The 5,025-nt window shown below is 33.9% G+C and overlaps 1 long non-coding RNA gene across 1 annotated transcript; it reads left to right on the top strand.

Annotated features, from left to right (window-relative positions):
* On the top strand, nucleotides 1,260–1,677 carry LOC110267444. The gene is made up of 3 exons (XR_002355082.1): nucleotides 1,260–1,291; nucleotides 1,376–1,462; nucleotides 1,580–1,677. It is a non-coding gene; the product is annotated as an uncharacterized LOC110267444 (long non-coding RNA).

Raw genomic sequence — 5,025 nt, 5'->3', positions numbered from 1 at the left:
CTAACCTGTTGGGCAAGCTCTACTTGAAAATTGCTCACGACAGCCTTGTTATCCAAGTTCAACTTGTCTTCTCTACCTACAATAATAGATGTGTACAAGTCACTAACGGTACAATTTAGATTCTTTATTAATAAGAGCATGGAAAAAGATAAATGCCTACCAATTTTCAAAACCAATGAAGCATTATCCTGAAGAACTTTCTCCAAATCAGCTCGTAATACACAAGCTTGATGAGCTAAAGCATTTTTTGTCACACACAATTGTTTTAACCACCATCTTAACTTAATATTGCACAATGATATAAAGACAGAACTTGCTCAAATAAGAGCATTGTCAAACTTGCTCAATGTATCTACTATTCAAAAAATCATATTGTTGGTCCAAACATGAAAAAATATCAAGCAAAATAAGAACACACAGGTGAACAATATCATCTGCAGATATAGCTATTATTTTTTTTAAGTAAACCAACCTTCTGAAGATTTTCTATACTCAGCCCCATCTGCTCAATCTGATCTACCATAGCTTAAATAGTGAAAATGACAATTTTATTAACAATCCTTTTATCATGTGAATACAAATTATGGGAAACCAACCTTATTGATTGTCCATCTAAACTTACCTAACCAAAATTTTAACCTCACCAACCCTTAAAATGCCCCAACTTAAATTCAAATCCAAATTAGAATTAATTAATTAATTGTTTGCACACTCAAAAAACTTCAAAGTTTAAAACCTATACACAGTAGCCAAACCATTAACGACTAAGAAGCCTTAGCCACCCATTAAATCATTTTTAGGCTATTAAATTATTTTTTAATCAAAAACTTTTAGCTCCTTAATGCTTATGTTCAAGGGAAAACAAGCATAAAAAAATGTACAAAATAAACACAAAGCATGCTTTATCTATCTTGCACAGTGGTTCCTCTGACAATTGCTTTCTTGTCTAACAATGACTATTGCAGCACCATAGGATTTTTCTTGGAACATTTCACCACCACAAATTTATTTAAGTTTACAAATTTGTAACAAATTTTCATCATCTCATTCTCATCAACATTAGGTATACAGCATTGATGACTTAAATTGTTAGTTGACAATATCCATTGAGATTCACTTCTATGAATTGACTAACAAAATTGAGTGCTTCCAGTGAGTTATTAATGGTTGAGAATTTTTTGTATTTTAAACATATTTATTATTATTTTTTAACCAATCATTGTTAACTGCTATTGCCTTCCGGTACAGAAGTTTCCTATAACCAGTGATAGCCTCAAAGTTACATAATGATGTATGTATACTTTTGCTAAAAGAAATTATTCATATCTTCATATAGATTTTGTATGTTGAGTTTATGTTTGTGGTTGTATTTCAGATTAAGGCACATAAAGACCTTGTACATTTTGAGAGTGCTTATGTTGTGAAAATACACAATGTAGCAAGACTCGCACCAACTCAACCAGTGAGTGTCTTTTCTCACAGTTTAGTTTATCAATTTATTTATTAATAATTTTCTGTCTCATGAATTTATCATTAATAAGTTCTACTCATTTTGTTGATTTCGATTTAATCTGTGCAGGTTTTTACCTTCACTCATCCAAAACACTATGATAAAGAAAGCAATCAGTGCTATAAAAAGCTGCAGTTTGTGATACCTAACGACAAAAGTGGTTCTTAAAATTTGAGAGAAAGCACATAAAGAAATGAGAAATCAGAAAAGATACTGGTATAGATTCTGCTTGCACCAATGCAGCATGCAAATCACTTTCAGCCGTTGGAATCTAACAGAAAATAGTGTCCTATCACTATTTAGATTTTTGAAGGTTACACTGTCACATGGCAAGAACAAACAGGTGACCAAAACAGAATTAATGTTTTTCTATTTTGAATCAATGACCAAAACAGAGCAGTAATCAAAACAGAAAATGAATTTTCAGCCAGAGAATCAGTGACCAAAATAGAAAATGCAATTCCAGCCAGTGAACCAAGGACGAAAACAGGCATCATTATACCAAATTAATATTCAAATCAAAACAGAAACCAAATCAATTAAAATCACAGAATAAGAGACACTTGAGTTAGCTAATTAGAGGTTGGACCACAACGAGGAGGTAGAGAATTAGCGACAGGGCGCGATTCAAAAGCAGCAATGTCCAAAGGGGCAGACGACGGCGTGAAAGTAGAATCAGAAAAGGTGACAACCAGAGCTCTATATTTTGTTCTTAAGGGAGTTTTTCAAAAATTTATTTAAGTGTAAAAATATGTTAAATTTTAGAGTGGTAATGAAACAAAAAATAATATTTGTTATAAATTTATTTTAAATAAGAGAAGGAAGGTGACCACCAATGAGTTATAACTCAAATGGTATAGTATTCTCATACTCATCTAAGAGATGTGCGTTCGAGTCTTTCTATCTTTAGTATAAAAAAAGAGAGAGAAAAAAGGAGGGTGATCCAACAAGCGGTAGAATGAAGAGTGAAAGTGAGGATTAGAATTAGTAAAAATTATATATTAGTTTTATAAAAAAATATAAAATAATATATACTATTTTTAAAAATTAATCATTTAATCTTGAATTTTTTATAAAATTTTTTTAGTTACAAAATTTTTGTATTTTTTGACTAACAAATAATTTGTTACAAACAATATTAAATTTTGTGACAAATTAAATTTTTGTTACAAAATATTATAAAATTTTGCAACAAAATACTGGTTCATTACAAAAGCCAATATAATTTGTAATAAAAGAACAAGTCATTACAAAATCTCAAAATGTTTTGTAACAAATTGTATTGTTGTTACAAAACATTATTATTATCTAACAATCACTAATTTTTGTTACAGAAAAATATTTTTTTGTAATAATTTTAAATTTGTTACAAAGTTTTTGTTACAAATATTCTATTTTCTTGTAATGCAAGTTCTGCCTGTCGGGTTACCTCAAGAGTCAACTTGGGCCCTTAAAAAGAAACTCATTACCTATTCTCCACAGTATGTTGCTCGACAATTCGGTTTAGCTCAAACCTTGCCTTCACCCATTTCTTTCGACCCTGGGGGTCAATTAATTCATATGAAGTATCAAAGGTAAATGATCTGACCAAGATGTTGGACCTAAACCATCAATGAATGTTGACCTGGTATTAGCATTTGGATGTCAATTGTTGCTTCCTACTATTGTGCAGACTGCCATTGCATCAAGGAAAATTAGAGGTAAACACATCACTAAAATTGTGAAGTTTGAGAAATACTATCAAGTTAAATGGCACTTTAGGAAGGTAAAATAGGTCTTTAATAAGGCTTTAGAGGTATGAAAAAAGAAGAAAGAGGCACACTTTAACAGGTATTTCGACCTTTTTTTCAAAGCTCACGCTAAAGATACTTTAGCCAAAAGAAAATCTTTTATGCATCCTTTCAAATTTTCTTCTTTTCCCTATGCCCCTTTTGGCCTTGTAGATGGACTCTCTGACCCTCCTAAAGGATCTTTAAGGGTAATTTATGAACTTCAAAAAAACGATCCAAGGACATGTGGAGTAACTTCGACTAATCTTGAATACGGTCGAGACATTCATCTTGTGCTGAGTGGTCGAACGAGGATCCTTAGATATCCTTCAGGTACTTCATACTCTTTTGGATTGATTATTCTTTTCAAAATCCCTTTTTGTAACTTCTTTCAATGCAGGTGCTCGACCCACTACCATTACTGGAGTTGCTATTGACTCTCCTCCAATTGAAGAAATCTAGGATTCAGATAAAGATACTGCTCCTCCAAGAGCCAAACTGGCTGTAGTGGTCGAGGAAGAGGTAGCTCAAAGGGTGCGACCCTCACTTCAAAGAAACGTGGTCCCATTGACATCTTAATGAATGCTGAACTACCAAAGAAGAGTCGGCCCACCACTTCCTTCAAGGTACATGCTTGGTCAATGTTTTTGCAACTTTCCTCACCATGTACTTGTCTTTCTTATGATAATTATTTTGTAGTCGAGGTAATCTCAGTCGAAGCAATCTCAGATAGGGACTTCTTCTCAAATTGCTGATGTTGCCCCCTCTAACCCAGAGGTCGATCAATCTGTTCATGCAAAAACAAAAATTCTTTAGCCTCCATTGATCTCTGTTCCGATTCCAACTCAGAATCCACCCTCAACTGCTGCTTCATATACTTCGATGACTTCTCCTCTGGTACGTTCTTTATTGATCGAATTCATCGAGTCAATCATTCTTTGCTATTTGACTTGTTTTTCTTTTCAGGCAAGTTACAACCCTCTTCCAAATAGCGCTGAAACTCGCCAAGAGTCTGGTCCTGTCCATGGGTTGAGATTGACGGCTGCAGCAACTATGGTTTCTCATATTCAACCATCGACACAGAAATCTATCGATCAAGATCTAGAAGCATCTTTCACTGTTCCTCCTCTAGAAGTTGGAGATTTAAACTTTGATGACATTGACTTCAACTTGGAGAACATCCTAACTGAAGCTCGACAGGTATATTCTTCTGAAGGGACTAAAGTGGTATCTTCAAGTCCAGAACTGAGTGATACCATTCCACATGTTAAAGAGTCGATCCCTGATGAACCACTCAAAGAAAAGGAAGTCACAGAGGAAGTTACTTCTCTTGCTCCTATGGGCCTAGATCCTCAGGTCGTCGAACAAGTCAACATCATCCTCAACTATCTAAATCAACCTCTAGAGGATATATTAATAATGACGCCAATTTGAAGGTTAGACTTATTAATGCTCTTGCTTTTCTTAGTCCCCCACATTCCTTCTAATACTCATTCAGCTCTAAGTTCCTTTATCGAAGAGGTTTATGTTCATCTATCCAAAATTTAAGATGCTGATGATGAGTTAAACCAATCGATCGAGGCTTTAGCAAATCATGACACACAATTGAAAAATGTGAGAAAGCTAAGTCCCAGATTGCTGAAGTTTTGTTTGAAGGTCAAACAAAAGAGTAAAAATTGGCATCGAACATCGCGACTTTAGAAAAGGGTTGGCTAATGTGAAATCTAATAAAAACAAGGTTGTAGC

This window comes from Arachis ipaensis, chromosome B10 (genome assembly GCF_000816755.2).
Source record: "Arachis ipaensis cultivar K30076 chromosome B10, Araip1.1, whole genome shotgun sequence".
In the NCBI taxonomy this organism is placed as follows: Eukaryota; Viridiplantae; Streptophyta; class Magnoliopsida; order Fabales; family Fabaceae; genus Arachis; species Arachis ipaensis.
The sequence above is the reverse complement of the archived record's forward strand: the minus strand, read 5'-3'. Positions and strand labels throughout refer to the sequence as shown.